The 25,385-nt window shown below is 39.3% G+C and overlaps 1 protein-coding gene across 10 annotated transcripts in view; it reads right to left on the bottom strand.

The window, feature by feature from the left end:
• The window catches only part of ZBTB20 (zinc finger and BTB domain containing 20), a 795,186-nt gene that overhangs the window by 272,152 nt on the left and 497,649 nt on the right, over nt 1–25,385 (bottom strand). Inside the window, exon 1 of one of the 10 annotated variants that reach the window (XM_061193117.1) lies at nt 17,852–17,937. The exons of the other annotated variants lie outside the window; for them this stretch is intronic. The gene's annotated coding sequence lies outside the window, so the exon portion shown is untranslated. Of the gene's footprint in view, nt 1–17,851; nt 17,938–25,385 lie in introns of those variants that run through there. 10 annotated transcript variants of the gene reach the window in all.

Genomic DNA, 25,385 nt, shown 5'->3' on the forward strand with positions numbered 1-25,385 from the left:
ACTAATTCAAGAATAATATCATATAAAAGTGAAAATGAAAGTGTTCTTGCCACGATAAAATGGTTCTTGCCGTGATAAAATGGTTCTCTTGCTCCCCCATCTTTTAGTCACCGGTGTAGCCAACATTTGGGCAAATGTGGCCAGTATTTAGCATCACTGGGACTCCATCACCTTGAACCATAAAATGCTCTAGGTTCTTCCCTCCCTAGCTCTGTAGCATTCTTATGACGTTATGACGTATGATGCTCCTTTGTAAGCTCAATGGAATTTTTAGTAAAATGTAAAATGTCATTAAATGTTTCAGCTATGAACTAGTTGGGACAAATCCCATCTAAAAGCCTGGGGTGATTCCCCATATGGTCTACTTTCCACGTGTTGAGTGGAGAAGATCTGGTAATCCACCTGATGATATATAAGAAGAAGAAAACACATTTCTCTAGGAATTTAAATGTATGAGATTATTGAAAATAATGAGCGTAACATATGCATTTGATAATATTTATCAAGATTCTAAAGTGCTCAGGTGATGGCTTCAGTAGCCATAAGATTATTAACATGAGGCAGAATATAGCATTAGGTTGATGATGTATGTTGAATACTTGGGGGTTCCTAAAGGAGAAGCCTATATAAACAGTGTATTATAATTAATAATAAATTTAATAGCAGCAGCCTACTTTTTGTGAAGTAATCAACACATTCATCCACTACTCAGAAATTATAGCATAAGTCCAACAAACTGTTTCTCCAAAGGTTTCCTCACATATGTAGTCAGAGTGCTATCTGGAACAAACTAGAGGTCACAGAAAAGAGCATGTGTTAAACTCCTAAATTTGATTTCCCATTTCCTTTGTTCCATTACGTTTTTGGTAAACAGATAACCAATGGGTTATCCATTCTGGGTAGAAATGTCTTCCTCTGGGTTGTGTTATTTATTTCAGGCAATTATTTTAAAACAAGGAGGTAGGTAGGTAGGGAGTATTGATTGATTGATTGATTGATTCTTCATTAGTTAAACACCCAGTACATTCTGGGTATTTTGCTAACATTAAAGATGCAAAGATAAAGGCTACAGCCCCTGCCCTGAAATATTTCAGTCTACTGGGGAGAAGGTAAAGTAACTATCCAAATAATTATAACATGGGGTGATGCCTGCTATAAATGAGTTAAGCATAAATTACCATGGGAGAACAGAGGCGTGGGACCCTGACTTTTAATGAGGAGAGATGGAAAGGGTCACCAGATAGAGGTGACAGAAAAAAAATTACAGAGCAAGGCAAAACATAGTCCATGCAGGGAACTGCAGGTGGTTCCAGACAGAGCTCTGGGTAGCACTTGGGAATATGCTACCCAGAGGTGGGTTGGGCTCACCCAGGCTGTGATAGAAGCACCACTTTAGATAAGGTGATCAGCGAAGGCTGAGGACATGAATGAAGAGAAAGAGTCAGCCATACAAAGCTCAGGGAGAAGAGCATTCCCAGCTGAGAACTGTACTTAGTGTACAGATAAGTCTATTCCCAGGAGTGTTTAGAGAGCTAGGGGCTCTGATTCCTGGTTGTCAGAGATGAGCAGAACTATTCCAAATACTATTCCCCTGACTATTATCTGATCTCTTTTGTTGTCTCTGGAACCATGGCTCTTTCCCATCAATGAATTCATTCAGTCCCTGTAATCAACTCTGATTAGTGTTGTTTAACATCAATCTTTTCTACTTTTTTTCAAAGAAAAATACCAATCAGTTCTGCACACCCTGCATGTTAAAAGCAGCACCTCTCCTGCTGACTTACCGTTCTCTTAATCAAAAGGGCAGGAGGAAGCAGTTGGGATTCACTTCTCTTTTTTTTCTTTCAAAGTACACAAATGTCAACTTCCTCAAGGATGTTTGGCAGAGCGGAGTTCAGTCATGTTACGTACAAAGTCAGCTTGATCAAAAGGTTGCAGGCTGCCCACTGCTAAAATGGAGCGAGAAAAGGAAACCGAGGGCTTCTCTGAAGTGTGAATGAGTGCATAGGCCACTGTCACATGTGTATTTACACTGAGGACATGCTGAGCCGACAAGGGAGCTCAGGAAATGTAAACCTCTACTGCTACACTTCTCTATCTTCACCTTCAAAACTCGAGCGGCACTTTCTTTTATTTTCTACTTTTATTGTTGTACTCAGCTAAGGACTTTCCATTTAGCTTTGTAGCAAAGCCAAGTCATGGACATGTATATGTATTTAAAAAATTTTTTTGACACCAGTCCTCCAATGTTTAGCTGAAGAGTATTACCATCCTTGTCTCCAAGGACTTGAAAGTGTTAGCATGGAGAACAGGCACCAGCTTATTCATTCATTCACTCATACCTTCTCTTACTCTTTCAACAAGTCAGTATCCATAACGTGGTTGTCAATGTGACAAACCCTTGTCAACAGTTCCCATGGAAGACACTTCTAGCTGCCAAAAGAAGAAAATAAATTTTCCAAAAAGTTTATTATCTTAGATGAAATTGTAACTCAATTTGGTTTCAGAAATAGGTAACAAGTCTGTAAATAATACTTAACGGACATGTCTAAACCTGAACACACATTCCCGTCAAGCGCAGAAGTCATCATATACGGTCCCCAAACAAAGTTACAGAAGTTATTTAATATTCGTAACAATGTAGAGCTGGGATAGTTCACAAACAACATTTTGTGCAACCTCATCATTATTCTAATGTGAAAACTAAAGTGATGGAAGGTATAAGGTCACATAGCTCTGAGCTTCAGCCAGAACTGGAACTCAAGCCCCAAATTCCTAATCTAAGGACTTTTATTTCATGATATGACCATTTATTAGGTAGGGGTGAGGGGTGGGGAAGAGGGGAATACAAAGTCTTAAGGTCATTGATATGGAGGGACAAGGAGAGACAAGAGATGCTTAAAAATCATTGGTATAAAGAAAGGCTCTTCTTTTACTCTCTTGAAATGCCTCTGAAATCTCGGGAAGAACATAGGAGAAGTGTATATATAAAATCATCAGTCCCCCTCTTTATATGTTCTAAAAAAACCTCTATAGACCAGTATTCCCAGACTTCCCTGATCTTAACAATCAACTAGTTTCCTTGTTTCAGATACAAATGCCAAGGTCACTCCATGGAAGTTTCTGATTCTCTAGGTCTGGTGGCAGGAGGGAGGACCCAGACAAGTGCATATTTCACGTGTAACCCTGATGATTCTTAGGATCAGGGATGTTTGGGAAACACTGTCCTAGAGAAACCTTTGCCACAGCATCTAGAAAATTCTTTGTTCCTAATGAATTGTCCCATTTCAGCATTTCTGTTGTGCCTTTTAAGCAGGTGCAGACTCTCATAGCAAGCCATGAACTTACATGTTCATTTAACATGACTTTGATACACATACTGAGTTTTAGGGCTTTTAGTGATAGCAAAAGGTCAAATGGGGTTCTTACCTAGCTCACTTTCACAGAAACAGCAACCTATAACTCCCAATTACCAATCCCTAATTTATTTTTTTTTAAAAAGCCTTTGCTCAGGCAACATACTTTAATTGAATACAGGATTCCTTTTTTCCATTTTCATTTCACTGTCTGTTGATCTAGTTGATCAAATTACTAATTTCTACCCTACTGAAGGTGATCTTCAGAAAAATCAGTTTGCCTTTGTTGCATAGTAGAGATATTAAGAAGAATAATAAGAGGAAAGCATACCAAATAAAAATAACTAGGAAAAGAAAGCTCTACGTTTGAACCCAGTCCGTCTCCTATTCAATGAAATATCTGTCTTATACCTTTTTGACATATAGAAATAAGCCCTTTTCACATCATCTCACCTCTCTTTGACAAGACAGTCTCTTTCTTTCCAAATTCTGTCTGAGACAAAACTCTCCTGCTTTCCCATCTACCTTTTAGAAAGGCAGAATCAGGAAGCACTGTCTCAGATGAGCTCACTTCTTGTATCTTTCAGTCAGACTTTTATTAAATGGATACTACACAAACCAACCAAAAAACGAAAATACTCCTGTCACTTCTTTTGCAATAATGCCACAATCTTGAGGAAAATTGAATTTTGGGGGAAGAGAATGGTCCATTCCCTCTTATAAGCATGAGAGGAAGAACAATGACAAAAAAGAAGTCTGTTAATTGTGGTTGTACTGTAGTTATATTAAGAATTGCACAATTAATTTCCACTATCAAATTAAACTGGTAAACAGGCCTAGATTAAAAACACAAGTTTGCTCTGCTTGTTTTCTTCAGTTATATACAAAGTAATCATAAATTCACTTTGCTATCACTAGTATGTTTTCACTTTGGGGGAGAAATATCTTTCTGCTCACAAGGAATATTCATATTGAGACGGTAAAGACCACGGTCAATGATGTATATAGTTGTGGGGGTGTGATAGCTGCTAAAGTAAGCACCTAGTTTAGTAGACTATTTCCATTAGAAGCCTGAAGCACAATAATTTTTTCCTACTGGGAGGGAGTGTGTCTCTTGAGTGGGACAGAGGCTGAGAGGCAGCCTGCAGCAGGAAATACACTTAACAGGCAGAATCCAGGAGGATCAGACAGCATCCGAAAGGCATTAGAGATGGTGCCCGGAGATAGCAGAGATGTGTGTACTCTTGAGGCATGATTGAAAGATGATAGATGGTGGGTAACCATGGTTTTAAGAGTCCATCGTCACTGGCCACAACATTGGCAGTCAACATTTGCAAGGTCTCTATAATTATGTCAGTGACCAGAGCTAGCCTCCCAGGTTAGGCTGGAACAACAACTAACAAGCTGCCCCTAGCCTCCTTCAGGATTCAAATGATAAAGCCACAGCCATCACAGTGGCGGTGGCGGCAGCAAGAGCACGGCTTTGACCTGCAGTTCTTGCCCATCAAAGAGCTGTGCCCTGTCTGCTCCCACTGACAGGCAGATAAATACAGAGATCTGCTGGCAAGTACATATTTATGTGTAGCTACAGCTCCTTCATCCAGACCTATGCAGGATGCATAACAGCTTCCAGTGGTGTAACATATGCACCCACTAATGGGGTGAGACCCATTACTCACAAATGGGTGAAAAGAAGCCACAATATGCAGGTCTTAACCCTGGTTTGTGGGCAGAAGCCTGTCACTCCATTGCAGGCCGATAGGTCTCCTATTCAGACAGTCCTTGTTTAATTTCCCAAACACCCTTCCTCTAAATGGTGCGCCACTCTACACTCTGCAGACAGACAGGTTTGACAAGCAGAGCCATCAATTTCACATTCCCTATGCCAACTGCTGGGGAAAATTAGGCTTAGTAAGTACCTGGGATTGACTGGTTGGGGAGCCAAAAGAGTTCGTCACTTAGGAGGTATTTTCCGCATCAGAACTCAAGATGGAAACCTCATGGAGGGCTGTCCCTGTTCAAAATGCATGAAACCAAGAGAGTCCATAAATGCATACTGGTGGTCTACTGTGGGGCATATGTTATGCTGAAACCAGAAGATAAACAGAAAAGCAAGGCATGGTCCTGTCTGGAAGGAGCTCTGAGCAGGCAAGAAAAGGCAGTCACTCGAATAGCCATAAGATAAAATGGGGCACTTGCCTTAGGAAGGAATCCCAGCAATGTGCACACATGACTCTTGGCCAATAACAAGTTGAATATAGATGTGATATGCTGGTCAAATTGTTACCCTTCAAGGAATGTCAGAACTGTCCAAAGAAAAGGCTAACTGAGTGCATGACTGATAATGATGGCACACAGCAAAAGACAAGTTAATGAGTACTGTTTCTCACAACCAAGTACAAGAATACCCTTGGGGTCTCTGAGACCGTCCAGGAGTAAGACAGAGCTTGGGATGTCCCTGAAATCTCTGCTAGCATATAGTCTCTACTGAGGTTTCCTTTTGGTGTTGATATGGTTTAAGTGAAGAAGGAAGGGAGAAAATGTAGAAGGGTTCTGTCGCTATTTCAGGAGTTAGATAGTGAGAGTTAAGAACTATATAGTTAAGAACACTCCTCCAGAATCTCTCCTGAGAGGATCAGCACTCTTTGATTTGCTAGATTTCCCACAGAGTCTTGCCTATCAGGAACTCATAAGTATGAACCCAAAGGAGTCTGTGTGTCCCCTGAGTTTATTCCCCAAGCAGTCAAACTTCGAGAGCATGTTACGTTGTTCAGGAATATAATATAATAAAGCTTCACTGATTAGAGGCTTGAGTAAGCCTGAGGGTCCATTCTCCATACTGACCCTGCCTTATAAGTAGTAATGGACTTCACTAAAATCAAATCAAAAGGCAAAAAGGATCCCACATTTAGGAGATACTTTCCATTTAAAGTTATGGTGGGGCTAGGGTTACGGTTGGTAGGAAAGAGACACAGAGAGTGCCGTTAATGTTTTTAGAAATGTCCCTTTTTTTATCTCCACAGTCATGACTGTATTTGAATTTTGGTTGCTCTGCATCTGAATGATTGCAATTACCTCTCAGCTGGCATCTCGGACTAGTCTCAACCCCCTCAAACCACCCTGCACACTATAGCCAGGTTAACTCTTAAAACACCACTTTCATTATTTTTGCTTGCCTCTCTAAAATGTGTCAATTATTCAGCAAACCCTTACTGAGTTCTAACTGTATGCCAGCTATTGTTCTCATCACCCACATAAAATAAATTTTGGACTCCACCTGCCTTTCCAAATTCATATCCTAATCTTCACGAACATGGATCTTATTTCCAATTTCATCACTTCCTGTATGCATCAACTTCACTCCCATTGCTGTGCCTTCTTTCAGGTTAAAATTTTTCTTCGTTCTCCCTACTTCTCTGTTATCTGGTATCACAGCACTGCATGCCATCTTCCCTTCTCTCCAAAAGACCCTTTTTTCATTTATCCTTCAATGCCTAGCTTTTACATCCTCAGCTAAAGTACTCCCTCTGTTATCAAGCCTCCCATATACCATTAGAAACCTCCCTGATGTGAATTCTTGCAGCACTCACTGACTTTCTTTACTGCTCATTTTGGTGCATAATAACAGGCTAGTGATTTCCACCTAATTAGTTTTAGGACCTAATTACTAATCTCTGCAACAAGACTATACAAACTAGAAGCTCCTTGTAAGCAGGTATGGTCTCTGATAATAGTAACACTGGTAATAGTAACCCTGTTAACTATTGTGAGAAATACTAATTAAGTTTAGTATCATACTTGTTTCTAAATTTAAATTGTACCTCTTCTTTAAAAATTTTTTTTCTCTCTTTTTTATGAGCCCCTTCCAAAAAAAAGTGACAATAAGAGGAACACAATAAATACGTCAAAATGTAATGGTGAATGGTGTTTACCAGCTGCAACGATGTTGGATTTTGCTGTTAGTTTCTCTCCCTTTTACATGTGATATTTACTATTAGATGTACTCCACACTAATGCCAACATTGCTCAATTAAATTTTACATTAATTAAGTTTGTTAGCATCAGCCTAGGGGTGGAACAGCTATAGGGCAACTGAGACCAGGTTCAGGATATCAGATCTCTGATATTTATCAAGGGACTAAGATAAGGACCATTGTGGAAGCATAACAAATGGTACAACACGTGGTCTGCCAAGGTGGTTGAATGCTGTTTCTTACAGATAGGGCTTGATATCAGCTTTCACTTACTATTGATGTAAGCATATTTTTCTCAAAATATAATAAATATACAAAAGGGTGTGTGAAACACATGATATGAAGATCAAAATCAAGGTTAGAACCAAGGGTATCAGATTAAAATACAAATGGATAATAATCACTTATAAGATTAAAGTTCAGATTTCAAATGGGAAGAAGGTATAGGCAGAGGCATAAAGAACACAGTTCTAAGGATAGTGTCAATGGTTCCACAAAGGAAAAGATGAGGCAGATAGGAGGGCAGGCCTACTACAGTGACTGGATATCAGTACTGAGAGTTTCAAATCAGGCAAGAGGAGAAAAATAACTAGCAGAATCTGGATTGGAAGACAGAATAATAACTAGGGTTAGTGAATGCAGTGGCCTAGATAAACAATGAGGTTAACATTTAGAACAACAGGTAGCCAGCACTAGGACCAAAGTGAAGATGGTGAAAATAGAACATTCATTCATTCATTCATTTACTGCACATTTATTTATTGAGCTGAAACTATAATGGTGAACCCATCAATAGATTTGGACTAGATCATGCTTAACAGAATTTATGATTTAGGAAGGTCTTAAGTGATGAGATGAGAACAACTAGAGTGAGTTATAGGCGTGAGGACCAGCCACTGCGTAATTCTGCATCAAGTACTTAAACCAGTGTGAAGGCTGAATTTAGTATCAAACCCACCTCATCCAAAGCATGGAGTCCTTATATGTTCTCTGCTTAGGAAGACACTGAAATTAACATATAGGTGAAGCTTAAGCCCACAGCTGAGGTAAGCAAGCACTGTTAGGTGGATGGGGTGTGTGCATGTGTGTTTGCGTGTGTGTATGTGTGTGCATGCACACACATGTGTAGGAATTTTCCTAACAGGTATTAACCAAGACTCTATAGTTAGGAATAAGCGATGAAGAGGAGGATGATAATGGTGATTATAATAGCAGCTAATGTTTATTGAGTGCTTACTGTATATCAAGTGTTGGTTTAATTATTTTACATTTATTAGATCATTTACTCCACATAGTAATTTTATGATGAAGGTATCATTATCATCCCCATTTTATATATTAAGAAACTAAGGCACAAGAATTTAATAGCTTTCCTAGGGTCATATAGCTAGTAAGTGGCAGAGCCCAGAGAGTCTGCCCTCTTAATCACTCTGCTATGCTGCCTAAATCCAGGAGAACAATAGGAGAGTTGTACTTCTTCATGACAGAGCTTATCTATGTCTACATAATATCTCACTTTTTTTTTCTTACATTCCCATGGATATAAATGGTTTGAGGATACTCTTACTAGAGCAGTATCGCTTCTCAGAAATGTGACAATGGCATATTACGTTGTTCAGGAATATAATGAAAATATCATGGTAACAGATGAGAGAGATTCAGCTCTTATAGACTTTAATTTTTAATTATACTAATTAAGCAATAAAGAAATATTGTGATGAAGCAGTAGAACAATAGTCAGGCTAATATGGAAAGTAAAAACTTCAGTCTCAGCCACTAATTGTGGGTCCAGCTATCTACCTCTCCATCCTCCATTCCTCTACAGGGTGATATAAGGGTTAGTAAGATCACCGAAAACACATTTACCTTATGAGGAGTCATAAGTTCTATTACTATTGTGGTTTTCTGAACCATGATAATCCTGCTGGGATTTTGTATTTAAGACAGTATGTAGATAGATGATTCCCTAGCCCAGGAAAGAGAGTGACCAAATAAAATGTCAGCCATAAGAACTGAATAAGTTTAAACTCCAGTGTCTAATTTTGTAGTGGCCTCTCTGGACAAAGTTGATAGTTGATGTAGGGGCACAAACGTTTTCATTAAAAACCAAAGAGAAACATACATAGCTTTGAATCTTTCCTTGTTGGTCTCCTGGAGTTAATTCCAAAGCATCATCTAATAAACACAATTTGACAATTTGCAATTTTATTTAAATTTATTTTCTTCAGAATATAAACATTCAAGTCAATTATTATGGCTTCCAATTTTCAGCTTGACTATATCTCAGGACAGAATGGACCCTTTAGACGTCTAGGGAATCACTTTTGTGGGGCATTGTATAATCTGTACCTTACTGGATACTATTCTAAGACTATCCAGTACTAGTATTTTCACAAGAGATCATGGGTCAAGGCAAAGAGAGGAAAGAATGGGGCAAACACTTACAAGCTGTAAACTCTGATGTACAGGTAAGTTTAAAGGTCCCAACTTTTCTAGCCTCAACATGCTGGAAGACTCTGACCTTAAACAGAAATAGAGAATGTCTTCAACCAGGAAAACAAGAACACCTATATTCTGAACTTGCTGGGGAGTTTCTGACCCCTTTTAACATTTGACCTTCAATGAATAATATAACTGCTTTTAGCCCTTAGCCTATACCAGCTGCAAAGGTGACAGGTACCTGTCATATTTTAGGATGGCTTATCACCTCAGCCCCTGGAGTGATTTGAGTATTTATAGACACAAAGATAGAAACATAAAACACATATGTATAGGCAGGAGTCCCACGGAGGTGGCGATTAGGACTAGGCAGTAATTTTAGCTTGAAGTTCCTATGACTTAAATAGCCACTTGAGCTCTGCTCTTCCAGTTTACGATGTCAATAGAACCCCTAAATGAAATTACAGCCTTCTGATACACAGCAGGATACCCTTTCTTTGCCATGCAATGTACACGGCCAGGAGAAATTGCTCTGTATATGGAGTTTCACTAAAGCAGAATTTATCATAAGGCTGCTCTGCTAAAATATCATTATGCTGTTATTCACTGGATAACACATCTAATGACTCGGGGTGCACTTGATAGCCATGTTTCAGTGAACACAGACGCACGCCCTGATGTGAACTGGGCACTCCAGTGCTTCAAAGCGCTATCGATTTCAATTCTACCATAATTTACACCTGGCTTGTTTTGCCAATAGCTTGAACCCATGCTAACACCGGAACATACACATACAAGTATTAGAGAAATCAGAAATGAACTGTATGGCGACATGCATGCAGCAAACTTTCCAGGATTCTGCCTTTATAATCTCCCTTAATGCTAATTAAATATTCTGTACTACTTTCTCTGTTATGCTTGGACATTTCCTCTGTTAGCACTGTCCATGGTTGGTGGTGATAGTAACCTCTTATATTTTTACAAACTGTGGGTGCTTTCAGGGCAGGATCTGGGTACTAGTCATCTTGGTTCCTCCACAATCTAGCACAACGGCTGGCACATAATAGTTGCTCAGAATAATCTTCTCTAAGACTCCTCTTTCTCTCTCTGTGCCATAAATGTGCTTTACTCCAAGGATCTGCTCCCTTTTGCTTTCTGTCAATAAATTTTCCTTGAGAAAAGTCCACTCTGTAATTTTAACTATTATCCTGAAGCTGACGACTCAGATGATTGCCAGACTCATCTCTATCCCTGACCTATCTCCAGCTTTCCTGACTAAATCCAACAGCCTACCAGGCATCAGTCTGGATAATTCCCCAACATCTCAAAATTAACACATTCAAAAGCAAATTTATCATCTTCCCCCAGCCTACAAAACCCATTCCTCCTCCTCATAGCTTTTCTTGCTTAGTTGTATAAGGCAGAAACCTGGGAGCAATCCAAAACTCCTCCTCTTGATGCCCAGCCCAAAGGTTATTAAATTGTGTCCATTCTGCCTCTTATCTCTCGAATGTGTCTCTTCCGCCCTATTCCCAAAGTTATTGTCCTAGTTCAGAGCTTCATTGTGTTCTGTCTGAACAATTTTAGTTGCCTCCTAACTCATTTTTCTGTCTCTATTCTCCCATTCCTCCAATCTATCCTCCACCCTGCTGCCAGAGTGATCTCCTGTAACACAATTTGATCATTAACCTTCTCTACTTAAAACCTTTCAATGGCTCCCCAAATGCCCCAAGATGAAGTTAAAACATCTTTGCATGGCAGTCAAGGCCCAACATGATTGTTCCCTGCCTACATCTATAGCATCATTTCTCCACACTCCTCTACTGAACATTAGTGATACTTGTTCCCCAACTCTGTTATGCTATTTCCTATTTAAGTGTCTTTGCCCCTTCTGGTCCTCTTACTGAATGTTCTTCCTCCCTCTGACCATCTGGGAAAATCCTTCAAGGCCCAGAAGGGACTTATTAGCTCTTTTATGAAGCTTTCCCTGACCCTTTATCGCAAGGTACATTCGGGTAAACATTCACTGTTTTGTGCCTCTGAGGTTCCTTGAGCATCCTCCAGTTACGATACGTAGAATATGCCATTATCCCTGCTTGCTTCCCTATCTGTCTCTCTACCAACGAGCAACTTGAGGTCATGTCTTTTCATCTCTGTATTGTCAGTGACAAAGCCAAAACCTTCACAACAGCATATAAAGGCCCACGTGCTCAGGCCCCCACTGCCTTCCCTGCCACATCTACCATCCCCCTGCTTGCCCACTCTGATCCTGCACACAGACTTCCTTGTTACCCCTCAGACTTGCCTGATACAACTCCATTTCTGTCCAGGGCCTTTGCACTTGGTAGTTCCAGGCCAGAAATGCCTTTGCCTAGATATCCACAAAACTTGCTTCTTTTATCTCTTTCAAATGTTGTCCCCTTAGTGAGGCATTCCATTTCTACCCAGTTTGAAATTGCAGCCTTACTCCTGACACACACACACATATACACACACACTCTCTCTCTGTCTCTGTCTCTCTTTCTTATTTCACTTTTCTCCACAGCACTTATCACTACCGAACATACTATATATTTTACATATGTACCTGTTTGTCATCTTTCTCCCCTGCCTAAAAAGTAAGTATTCTGAGAATAGAGACTCCTGTTTGTTTTGTTTACTGTAGTATCCTCAGCCCTTAGAAAAGTGCTAGGTGCATAGTATGTGCTCCTTAATAAATATTTGTTAATAAATGAATCAAGCTTTAGCTTCTAGAATAATATCTGACACAGAATATGGTTCAAAAGTGTTTCCTGCATTAATAAATAAATGAGTGAATGAATGAATGTTAAATCCATGTTTAATGAATGTAATGAAGAGACAGTCTTTGTAATCTGATCCTCATAACAATGCTGGTAAATAAGTCAAATGGGTACTATTATCCTCATTAGACAAATGAAGTAGATGAATAAGGATAGGAGCCTAAGTTAAGGCAATATGGGTAGTTTAAGGTTTGCTACTCTTTTAACTCACTGTTAAAAGGAGGAGACATTTTTCTGCATTCTGTTTATGATGCACGTCTAACATTTATTACACTATTTTGGTTCCTTTTGACTAGGAAGGCAATTAACAGGAGATGCAAGGTGCTAACACTTTTTATTACAATTTGTGTCTTTCCTTATTAGGTGCTTTTCATAAAAACAGATCCTTTTCTTTCATTTTCAAAAGTGGATTAGGCACTCATACAATTTTGCCCCTCAGAGTGGTTTGAACATGACTACCCAAGAGGACATCATGCTACAAATCCTGCCAGAATGAACTGGAAGGTGAGTGTGGCATTTGCAGCTTGAGAATGAACAGGTTGTTTGGTGCCAAGTTTGCGCTAATGGAGATGTCCTCTGCGTGTTAACACCCAAAGGAGAACATATTCAACAACAAAACATTTCAGTTTTTGGCATGTCTATGGAGAGTTAACTTTCCATTGTTCAAGGGTTAATTATCCGTTATGTGAATCACTCCTTTTTCTCCCTCTGGCTGCTTACATCTAGGAATTCAGTTTACTGGAGGATAAATAGGAAAAATAAAAAGAGAGGGAAATCAAACTAGTACATATCATTTATATCTATTAGAAGCTCTAGAAAAGAATTCAGTGTAGGAGACAGAATTAGATGTAGTTTGGGGATTGCCAAGTTGATTGACCATTGATTGACAGTTGATAACAGATATAATTAAATTTCACGAAATATTTTGGCTTCTTTTAATTATTGTTTATTAGGGTCAGCTTGTAGCAATATGAAGTTAGTCTCTGGATGTTATTCGTGTCAGCAGGGTACCATTTAGGGTGTTGGAACGGGCCCCTCTCCTCCGATGTGTCCAGAGCACCAAATGTGCCTTAGTGTGCTCCAGCTTACTGACTGAGGAAGCACCAAGAGATCCCACCAATTTCTTTACTTATTCATGAGAAACGATTGCCCTTGGCTATTTTCAGCTATTATTTGCCTAAAACAGGGCATTTAATTAGTGCCTGTTAAGATCGTGGAAATGATTTGGCTGCCTGTCCTCTTGCCCCCCTCTTTATTGTGCTGTCTGTCTGCCCCACCCCTCTCCTGTCTAGTTCATGGGCATTCATAGCTAGTCTTCGTGCCTTTCCACATCTGACATCAGCCTGAGCTCCTTAGATGCTGAGTTTGAGGAAAGGAAGAACCACTGACTGACTGTAAGCAAGTACTGACAAGCTGGAGGAGCCTTTGGTCAATATGATACATTAGAGGCCAGTCTGGTACTTTCAGACTGCAGGAGCAGACCAACCTGGGTATTTGGCCCCCTCACGAGTCCTGGAAAATGAATGGAACCACTGCAAGCTCAAGACTCCATGTCCCATCAGAAATCACCTGGGCATTGTGGAGATTAGAAAAGCTACCTTGGCAAATGACTGGAGTTGCTGTCAGCTAGCTGGAAGATCTAATATGAGAGTTTAAGGGATTCAGATATAGAAGAATCTGTTGATTTGTTTTCTGGATGTATTTCTTCCTTACGATAAGCAATACGTACTCAATGTCAATGCACCGCCATATAGATATCATCCGTCCATTCATCCATCCATTCATTCATCACATATTCATTGATCTTCCATTCAGATTAAGGTAATTTGACATTGGTTGGAAGGGAGATAAATAAACATAAAATGTAGTATCTTTCCTCTAACCACGTGTAGTTTCATACATATAAAAAAACTTCAATTCAAAGCAGTACATGATAAGTGTCAAACGAAAGCTACCGATTTTTAAAATGCAATTAATGTCAGAAGGGGAAGTTCACTTTTAATCTGGGTTATTATGGAAAGCTTCAAAGAAAAGTGTGACTTCACAAGAATATGTCTTGGCTGGTTATCTTGAAAAGGTATTTGGGAAATTATAGTTGCTGATGCTGATATGTAAATACAGCATCAAAGTATTTAATGTACAACTAAGTAGCCGAGAAACTAGAATAAACTGGGTCATTTGTATATAAATTCATTCTTACAAAATAAAGTGAATCATTAAATATATTCTCAATTTTCAGATAATTAAAAGCAATTTAATTTCTTTCTACTTCATTTTAAACTACTTTATACATATAGCAATTAATATTCTGAAGTCGTACATAAATAGAATTTAAGCTAAAAATCTAACATGTATGTTCTATGAAGGATAATTACCAATCTTATCAGCTAACCAAATCTCATCTTTTGCAGATACTGTTCATAAATATTTGTGTAAAATTTCTGTGTTGTCAGTGTGATAAAATGTCAACTACATTTCACTTATGGTTGATTTGCAAAACGTTTGATTGAATTCAAAGGCAAGTAGGCCTAGCTAGGATTTGGTTATATTTTTAATAGTTGAATATAGGTATGTGATTATGCAAAGGATAACATACATACACAATCACATGATATAATGAATCAACGCCTTCGTCCTAACGTTTAAAGATATGTATCTTTTGAAAGGAATCGCATAAATATCAAAAAGCATTTCTATATAAATAAGAAAGAATAATTTCTTACTGGGGCAATAATAATTCTGTTATTTAGCAATGTCATTTGTGTGTCTTTGTGACTGCCTAATTAAATAAATATAACATAGGAAGTGCTTACAGCAAAAATGCACATGCAAGATAATATACATTTTATAACGTGCATCCTCTGAAATGAAATAAAAATTTGGGGGATCAGCACTGGAAAACTGAATTATTGATAGTACACTATGAAGGTTTATAACATAGGTTTTGAAAAGATCAGGTAACCATTTACAACCATTTAAATGGAAAGAAATACATCATTATCTTGCCTTTTTGTCAAAGGTGTACTGATCAAATTCTGACTTAAATACTCCAACTTAGCCATAGAATTCCTTCTTCCACAGCCATGTGGAACTCCAGATCTTGGCAACAATGAGGAAAATTTCTCTGTCAGGTTATATTTTTAAAATGTCATCTCTTGGGATGTACTCTTAGATATTTGTGTTTACCTGTTTTCTGCTTAAAGATGCTCATAAAATTTCATATACAGGCTACAGGACTTCAATAATAAAATATTTTCTAAGTATTAGATATACAGCTTGCCCTCAGTGCAGTCCTAATAGACATCATCCCTACGAGCGATGAACAGACAATTCTCCCAGCAGTCTGTGCAGCCTAAGTGTTAACTGAGGAAGGCACAACCTAACGTAGGTCTTGGTGGTAACGGGGTAAAACTAGTTACATTTTTTTATATCAAACTTTAAAAAAATTTTAACACTATTTTCCCTTTCAACTTCTTTCTTTCGAAAAAAAGAATTAATGGAAAATCCCCAAGAAACATTATACATACAAGTAGTATGGTCATAACTAACATGGCCTAACTGAAATAGGCAAGTTTTCCATTATATACCATTAAACTTTCAGCACACTGGTCCTAATAAAACTCTGGGACTGCTTCCTATCACAATGACAGCTCAGGAATTTGATGTGCCTCACAAACTATAGGAATTGTGAAAGGAAGCTGCCTCTTTGTTCTAGAGGTCACTGACAGACCCTGATGAGGCTGTAGCAGGGGTCAGTCTCTGTAGGGACCACAGGGATAAACAAGCATGCGTGAGTTCAATGGTTAAGAATCTGAATCGCCCAGAGTAGCAAACAAAATTCCAAAGCCAAGTATCACTGTAATATGCTGGATGACTGTACCAACTTGGACAAGAGTACACACAACAGGCACACACAATACACATCTGGTTAAATGTAAAATCAACTATTGCTAAAGCATTTTCAACTTTTAGGAGGAATCTACTGGCAATGTGTTAATAGCAAGGAAAACTAAAACAATAAAATAGCATCTCTTTCCAAATATTTAAGAACATCGAGTAAGTGCCCCTTAGGCTGGGTTGTGGTTCTTGGAAGTTTTAGCCTATGAGAACCATATTGGGGACTTCAAAGACTCCTCCCTCTCTCCAAAGAGCAATTCACTTCAGATGCTGCCACACAGTCAAATGCTTTTATGGCCACCATGTTTTTTTGTTTTCTGTTTTTTCCACTCTTAATATTTTGGAACATGCTGGATTCTTGAAATTGGAAAGAAGACAAGAAAACACAGTAAGATCAAATACCTCTGAAAGAGCAACTCAGTAGGGACCTGATGGTAAAAGACAAATACACATTCCAACCGAAACTCCACTTCCAGGGAGAGTGTGAATTATTAACAAGGACACGGAAGGCATGTATTGGCACCAAAAGCTGGTCTGTTGACTCCTCTGCTAGTCTCATATCAGACAGCATGCAACCACCCCCATTTCATTCCTTCGACAACTTCCCAGAGCACACTCAATCAGAATCTCTTATATTGAGGACAATACTATATTTGGGTTTAATACTGTGAGGACAGTCATCTAGTTTTCCTCTGTCACAATGATAAATTTCCCTGGAACCAAATAAGGATTCTCCTTGCATTCTTCTGTTTGATATCATGAATGCAGAAGAATAAAGGAGAGGGTATGACAAATAATATTTTCCAAAGGTCGGGTGGAGGGAGTTTCCCTAACATTTAAAAACAGCCAGTTCTTAGCAAAGTGATCTTTAGAAGAACAGTATTAACAATATTCTTCTGCTATGCATCCACTTCTCTTTCTTGCTTAGCTGGGTACGTTATGTATTCTGAGCATAATGTAAATGTGCAGAAGAGAGATGCATGAAAAGTTGGTAGAGAGAAACTCCAAACAAACCATGAATCCCACTTTCACTTCCCCCTCCTACCACCCCGACTACTACCTCCCAGCTGCACTCACTCACCTACCTCCCTCCTCCCACAAGCATGTTTGCCAGGCCTGCCAAGGCTGACATCCATCGGTGGCAGCATGAAACCTAAGCCTGCAGGCTCCTCCTGAGCACAGACTCGAGGCTCAGCCATTGTCCATAGAGTGCTCTCAGCTGTGCACAGTAAAATCTCCATCAGGCCGTTGGATTGTTTGGTAGCTTTTTAAAAAAACTGCATTCTTTTTTTCCTTTTTAAAAACACTCGTTATTTCCTGACTGCCTCAGAGACACCAAGAATAGAATCCTTGACACATCAAATTCTGGAACCTCACCACTCACCAGGACTATGGTTCCTGATCCAAGGAGTATCGACTGAGAATCAGCACAGTCTCTTGAGAGTGTCCAGGCCTGGCTGCTAAGCTCCCTGCTCTGATTAGTTTGTCAAGTTCACAGTGTTCCAGAGTGCTGAAGCACAGAAATTAGGGAGGGGAGGTGGAAGGAAAATCACTGGAGCCTCTTACGATCTAACTTCTACTAACTGAGAGGAAATGTCTTATAAATAAACAACAGCAAGAGAAACAAAAAAAAAAAAAAAAAGAAAAAAAGCCCATCCCGTCCTGCCAGAGGAATGTTCATCATTGTCTCCCGACGGAAAACTTTACACCACACCAGAATGCAGCCATGTCTCCTGAAACTACCTCCTTCAAAACAGAAAGAAAAAGAGAATCAGAAAGAAAAGGAGAACAAAAAAAGATTTTTTTTCATTTCCTTGAATTCTGTTGGGAAGTTCATGTCAGTTCCCAGTAGACAAACTAAGCAGTTCCAACAGTGTCACTGCTCTAGGATTTCTTGTGGAGGCTGCTTATTAGCAAAATTTCATTTCTGCCCAGATCATTGCTGTGCCATCCAGACATTTTCAGAAGGGAAGTTCAGGGAAGGGGTGGGGGGAGGGTGCGATTGTGGAGGAGAGGAAGGAGAGGACAAAGGAACATTCCTGATGAACCGGAATGCCCTAGACACGGCCATGAAAAAGCCAGCTCCACCCGCCACCCCACTACTGCTTGTTGAGGACTTGGTGATGCAGTGTGTTTAATCTACTTACTCTTTCTGCTCGGGAGGCTGAGGTTCCTACATTTCCAGCTCATGCTGGACTGTACCGTAAGCAACAAGTGAAATGAGTTCAGTGATCTCATTCTAGTCCTTCGACTCCTGTCCACATCGCTAAGCGACTGCACAGCTTGGCACAGGCCAGGATGAGTCAGCAGTCTCTGGTCATGAGAGGCCAGGCCTGGAATAGCAGGGGGGGTTTAGGTCAGAAGCAAAATGAAGCAGAAAGGCAGTCTAGATGGCAGGGCTCAGCTCCGCAATTCACGGAGATACTGCAGGTCAAAGTGAAAGAGCCTCATCAGCTCTGGGGTGAAGATTGTAGGAGTGTACAAAAAAGGAGCAGCAAGGGAAAAACTTAGAACAGCTGCCTACCAAACATAGCAAGAACAAATTAGAGTACCACAGACAGAAAAAGAGGGCACGGGTAGAGCCCTGGAGGAGAAAAGATGCTCATTAAGATCTCTGGAATACCTTTTTTTCCATGTGCTCCTGAACTTGATTTAAGAAACAGTGGTTACCTATACACTATCCTGGTATTTAGATATTGCTTTCCCAGTTTGGTAAGTAGCAAATCAAACAAATAAAAGAAAAGCACTGCAGTAGAATAGCAAGAGGAAGCCTCATGTTCCATAAAATAATGTAATTATAAGTAAAAGCCTAATATCTCAAAGATGTGCATTTGGGTCAATAGTGTCCTTGTATAGCCTGTAAAATCTGGTCACAAAATGGTTAAAGAGAAGCACTCCTTAAATTAAGCTTGGATGGCAGTAGAGAAGAACTAAGAGAAAAGAAAGACATAAGTTCAATGATGGAACACATGGGAAATATGAAATTGTGGCCATATTTCTACCCAGTGGGGTCAGCATAGACCTCCAGCAGCAAGTGACACTTCTAGTCAACAGGACTTTCAAACACCTCTTCCTGTGCAGTAGTACTGTCATAAGCAAGAGGAGAGGGAAAAGAAAACAGCCAGAGGAAAAAATCAGGTTCAACCTGAAAAATAAATCAGTAATAAACATTTTGTTTTGGAGGAGGCAAATCACCTGAATGAGCCAATGGATAAAGAAAAGACTTAGTGTATGAAACAAACTTAGAGGAACCATTTCTAGATAAGGAAACTGAGGTGGGGACAGAATTATCAGCAAATAGTGGTGATGGCCCCAAAATAAGGAAGAAAGCAACTTCAAAAGTCAGATGGGATGCAGCAAGGATGGCAGGGAAAAGAGAATACCATCAACAGAGCTGGGAAATGTTAGTAAAATATTTCTTTACAGTGCTTTGAACAGGACTAATAAGGACCCACCATATATTTCTAATTGTTATCCCTTAAGGACATACAGATGTGTAAGATGTGTAAAAAATGTAAATTTTATTTAGTTTTCATTCCAGAGATCATTAAATCATCTCAGCATGTCTCTGATAAACGCTTAACCTTGAGCAAATGAACTTTCTAGCCTCAGTTTTCTTTTCTTTGAAATGGAATATTATCACCTTGAATTATTATAAGGACGGAATGAGTGTTTGTCAGTCCTTATCACAGTAGTATCTATCACAGGTTGAACACTCAATAAAGTGTTATTGTTTATATTTGATTATCATATCATCTTCATAAGTGCCAGTGAAAGAATCATTCCCAGTGTCGTTGCACTGTATTGAGTGGAACCAATACGAAGACTCCAGTAATATCAGTTGAGCAACATTCCTCAGAGAACGTTGCCTTAAAAAGCTTGTTTCTATCTGGATACGTTAAACATTATGCTTGAACACAGAGGATGTTAAAAATCTATTATGTTTAAATTTTGATTTGGGGTATCTATGTTGTCAAAGCAGCTTGGAGCTTAATAGCATTCAGTAACTAGAGACCTAAAAAAGAAAAGAGGGATTTTTAGAAGCTTCTCCAAAAGCAACAGGATAAAAGTGCTATCGGCCTTGACCGCATGATGAGGGTTTTTTACCAAAGGGAAAACTTAGTCCAGTTGATCATCCCAGCCTAATTGATTAATTGTGGGTCTGACCATCTGGCTGATGAATGCTGACACCCAGCAGTGATTACTGTGAAACACAAATCCGGATGTGCTCTCCCTGATGCCTCCCACAATAATGGCAACGCTGAACTTAAGGTTAGTTTTTTCAGGCCTCTTGGCTCCGTCTCTTCATGGAACAGCAGTTGTGGCAGGGAATATTTTACTAGACCTGGTCAAGCATTATCTTCTCTTATTTCAGTTACCCACCCCTTTCCAACTCCACGCCTACCTGCTCCTGAGCCCTCTCTTGTATATAATCACTTTTCATGCAAAGCATTCCATCTGTAGTTTTCATCATACTGTCTGATTCTCTCATTTCCGGTTGCTCTATTCTGAAAAATATTCGATTGGTCTAAAAGACCTGTACTGCTATATCACAGGGAATCCTACTGAAACATTTTTATCGTATCTTCTTTGCTACTGGTTTACTTCAAATTATCCTGTGCTTCCAAATAAAGAAAATTATTTCACCAAACTCATGAATCTGATTATAAGGCCCACATATGGCTCAAGTTCTTCATGAGGTTAATAGAATACAAGGGTTAACAGAAGATAATTTCTGCATCTTAAACCTACAACTGATCCTTAGTTAGGGTGTCCGTTGGAGAAGATTCTCCCCACAAGGAGTCTGGAGCACATTTCAGTGCTAGAGAAAAAAGTCAGGCTCACATAAATAACAGGAATCAATAGCAATGCCACCCACAAACCAATCAAGATAACCTGTACATGGGAGAATTCTCTAACCAAATCCAATTTGAATGCATAAATATAAACCCTGGAGAATTACAACCAAATTATTTTATTATTGTGGGAAGGCACAGGGGAGTAAACTGACATAAAATGTCTTGCAGAAAGTTGGCCAAAGAGTCACAATGAAGGAGAATCATCCATTTCCCCTCTCCTTTTCCCAGACTGACTTCCATCTCAGAATTCATCATTTTTCTTGCTCCCCACAGATGCTGAATTCTTCTATGTTCCAGGCTGGGTTAGTGTTAATTTTCGGTAGAGAATGGCAGTAGCATGCTGAACTACAGAGTTCCAGACTGGGAGTTGGGAAATGTTTTTGGCCTGACTGTCAGTAAACAACTATGTGTCTAGGGCAAGTCAAGTCCCTTAACTCCCCATGTCTCAGTGTCTTCATTGAAAAATGATAGGGTTGGACTGCCTGAACTCCATAGTCTCTGCCAACACTAAGATTCTATGGTTCTATAGCTCATTTCCTTTTTCTCTCTGGCACCAACTGCTCAACAACTCTGCTTATAGTCATTTCTCTGCTCTCAGTTACTGATGGAAAAATATCGCCTTCATTTACTACCCGGTATTTGGTATCTGTAACCTTTCTCTCTTTTTTTGATGCTAGATACTTTGAGTCGTAAACATGAACATATCCAGATAGATGCTTTAAATTTGAAAGCATTTAAGGAGAATAGCTTTCCCATGTAGAAACATTTAGTGCAGCTCGGCATGGAGGAAGCCAGGCATCCAAAAGTGGAGCAAAGGGGCCAATTCACAAATGAGAGGAAGCCTTTCATAATAAGAGTCTCCAGACTCTTCAATTTAGATAAAGCTACCAAATTCCAACTACTTTTCCAATCAATCCCAGACACCCTCACAGACACTTAGGATTATAAATTTGAGGACCAGCACTGGCAGTGATGCAGTTCTTATTTCACCTCCACCATGTATTGCCAAGTAGGATTTAGGATGGCATAGTAGTAAGAGCCAAGAGGACAATCTGTCATTTATTTTCCTCCAAACTTTTCAAAATTTCCCATTTGGGCTCTGTTTCCCAGTTTTAATTTGGTAACTGCCATTTTTCAGCATTTCTTTTAACAGGTTACTAATAATTTCTGGTACAGGATCTCATATTTCATTTTGTGCTGCTAGAACTGCTGTTAATATTTCATCTGCCTTCAATTCAGCTCTGAATAAAGGCTGCTGGGTTTTTAATACACGGTTAACACTTTGGTTCTGGGGGTTTGATCACCAGTGTTCACCCAGTTTGTCCATATCTTGTTAGGTAAGAGTAGTAGATTATCTCAGAAATATCTCAGGGTGTGTGCTTTTACATTCTAGGGTTACATTACAGTTTCTTTTTCTGGATATTTGATGAAAACAACACAAACAAGTGTTCTGTGTTTGTTCTCCCAGGTAGCTTGCTATTTACTTCAGTACGAGTGTTCTGGAAGCAGAGAGCAATGGTTTAGAGCCAGGGCTCACAGGCAGATCTAAGTTCAAATTCTGGCTCTGAAATGTTACTACACATACCACATTAGGCCAGTTCTTTAACCTTCCTGAACTTATATTTTTCTATTTGTAAATAGGGATAATAACGTTATCTACCTCTATTGCTATGAGTTCTCAAAAAATGATGGGTATCATTATTTCCCTAGCATTAATAATCTACATATTCACATTATAGTGTTATTATTTTGCAACATCTTTTCAAGGCTAACAAATTATTTTTGAGTCCAGCCTTTTGTTGTTTGCCTTATTACAGTTTACATTTTAAAAAAACTCTCAGTGAAATCAAGTAAAATATTTTAAAACTGGGTCCTTAAAACCATACGTACAGTTAAAAATAGTATATAGCATCATATTCTTATGTCACTTTTCAATCTAGCATCAAATTCTCAAAACTCTTTGTTCATCTAATAGCCAGGCCTGGATGAGGCACATCATACTAATGCTAAACCATTCCATAAAGAGATGACTGACTTCCCCTTACTCCCAAACAACACAGATTATTTCAATATTCTTTGGTCATGTATCAGTCAGGGTCCATCAGGAGAGAGAAACCACACAGCAATTTGAATAGGAAAAATTTAATATAAAGAATTATTAACTATAACAGGGGATTGGAGTAATGAGGAAGTAACTAATAAGAGAATTGTAAATTATATAAGAATAAGCAAATATAAGGAGCAACCACAACTTCTAGGGCTGATAGAGAGTGCCCAAGGAAGAGTCCCTTACACCTCTAGACTGGGATCTAGTCCTTGTTGGACAAGGCATACCCAGTGAATGAATGAATGGCAAAGAAGTTGCTGGAGAGCTGTGTCAGTAAAACTTGCTGGAAATCTATACTCTAGGGTGCCAGGGAAGCTGTTCACAGGGAGGCTGTCTCATTTGAGGCACACTACTACATAAACCACCCGATGTGTGTATGTGTGCACGTGTGTGCATGCATGTGTGTTGGGTGCTGCACGTAGCCGCTGGCTGCGGGGAACTGGAGAAGCTACCTGTGCTTCAGCTGTAGGGCACCGGGGCAGCTGTGTGTGCTGCAGGAGCCAGGCCTTAGAGAACCATGCGCACGGCAGGAGCCTGCCAAAAAATACACGGGGGCCAGGAAGGAGAACCTCTTTCTCCTATAATGTCTGTCTGATTCCTCACTGACAAAGCATACTCACACAGTTAGGAAAGGAAAAATATTTAAAGCACCCAGATAAATTTTTGTAGAGCAGGCAAGGAAGGGTAAATTTGGATCTGAGAGGCAGTATATTGATAACTGGTAGAGTTATTTGCTTACACACTTTATGAAATAACTCACTTCGGAGACTACAATCCAGTGTTCTCTTACTTACTATACTACTTACTAGGCCTGCTGTTTACCTTTAATAATATACTGACTCTCTGCATAATGAAATAAATATTGTCAGAATTAAGGAAAATAATATTCTATTAAATAAAAGTGGCAATACTTGTATTTGTATAATGACCTTCTTTCCTCCACAAATGCTGCCCACATATGTTTTCATTGTTTATAATTAACAGATTAGGAAAAATGTAAAGAAATACTAAACTATTGACCTAAATTTACGCATTAGTGATCCCAGTCCAGAATTTCAACTAAGTGGGTAATCAGGAGAGTCACTGAAAACAACCCACAGCTTCAAGAGTGGTAAAGATGACTTCAACTATTATTTTTCCTTTCTCTCTCCTTTTCTTTTTGTTGACTCTAGAACCCATATTTGCTGTTCCATGATTCATTTTTGGGAAGGCTGTTAACTGTAAGTTGCTATTTTTCAGAAAAATGTCACATATTTAGCAGGAAATTTTTCCTATGATTCTTGTCCTATATTGTTCTACCTTCAATATTAAATAGAAAAGCATAAGTAAATGACCAGTTTAATGCATTCCTCAAGGTATACAGTGATCATTGTCAGAAATAATTTTACATACGGATGGGGAGGTATACTCAAATACCTCCACTGTTTTCACCTAATTCCTTAAGAAGGGGACAGAACCTTTTACTCTATAACTAGAGGTAGGGTTTAAAGACACAAACACTTGACATTAGAAAGGGTTGTGGTGGTGAGAGGCTGAGAGCACAGAAAGCAACTGGGTGAGAAGAGGGTCCTGTGGAGAGAAGACTGTCTCAAGACTAAGGCCACAAAGCACCCATCTCACCCATTCATCTGTTTTTACTGATGCCTGGCTATAGCAATACTATCTGTTCCCACTATTATGGGAAGGATCTACTTGTTTCCTTCAGTTGCGTTTTCTGAAAACCAGTGCTATTATCAAGCAAAACAAGCCCTGTTGGGCTGTCTCACGATCATACTGTAGGCAGCGCTGGCAGCTGCAGGTGGTTGTCTTTAGGATTTTCTTTTGTTTGTGTTGTGTGTGAAGACTGAGGATAAACCTAATGACCCTGCGTACATTTGATCCCCACCTCCCCAGCAAACACATACGCACACCTCTCCCCTGCAATTCCTGAGTCCAAAAGTAGATGATGACAA

This window comes from Eubalaena glacialis, chromosome 6 (assembly GCF_028564815.1).
Source record: "Eubalaena glacialis isolate mEubGla1 chromosome 6, mEubGla1.1.hap2.+ XY, whole genome shotgun sequence".
NCBI classification, from domain to species: domain Eukaryota; kingdom Metazoa; phylum Chordata; class Mammalia; order Artiodactyla; family Balaenidae; genus Eubalaena; species Eubalaena glacialis.